This window comes from Pseudophryne corroboree, chromosome 4 (assembly GCF_028390025.1).
Source record: "Pseudophryne corroboree isolate aPseCor3 chromosome 4, aPseCor3.hap2, whole genome shotgun sequence".
Classification (NCBI taxonomy): Eukaryota; Metazoa; Chordata; class Amphibia; order Anura; family Myobatrachidae; genus Pseudophryne; species Pseudophryne corroboree.
Genome location: NC_086447.1, coordinates 152,907,878 through 152,908,670, shown reverse-complemented (window position 1 = coordinate 152,908,670; position 793 = coordinate 152,907,878).

The following is a 793-nucleotide window of genomic DNA, read 5'->3' as shown; positions in this document are numbered from 1 at the left end:
TATAATTGTGGGGGAGACTGGGGAGCACTACTGCAGTGCCAGTTATAGGTTATAGCAGGAGCCAGGAGTACATAATATTATATTAAAATTAAACAGTGCACACTTTTGCTGCAGGAGTGCCACTGCCAGTGTGACTAGTGACCAGTGACCTGACCACCAGTATATAATATTAGTAGTATACTATCTCTTTATCAACCAGTCTATATTAGCAGCAGACACAGTACAGTGCGGTAGTTCACGGCTGTGGCTACCTCTGTGTCGGCACTCGGCAGCCCGTCCATAATTGTATATACCAGTGACCTAACCGTGGTTTTTTTTTCTTTCTTTATACATACATACATACATACTAGTTACGAGTATACTATCTCTTTATCAACCAGTCTATATATTAGCAGCAGACACAGTACAGTGCGGTAGTTCACGGCTGTGGCTACCTCTGTGTCGGCACTCGGCAGCCCGTCCATAATTGTATATACCACCTAACCGTGGTTTTTTTTTTTCTTTCTTTATACATACATACATACTAGTTACGAGTATACTATCTCTTTATCAACCAGTCTATATATTAGCAGCAGACACAGTACAGTGCGGTAGTTCACGGCTGTGGCTACCTCTGTGTCGGCACTCGGCAGCCCGTCCATAATTGTATATACCACCTAACCGTGGTTTTTTTTTCTTTCTTTATACATACATACTAGTTACGAGTATACTATCTCTTTATCAACCAGTCTATATATTAGCAGCAGACACAGTACAGTGCGGTAGTTCACGGCTGTGGCTACCTCTGTGTCGG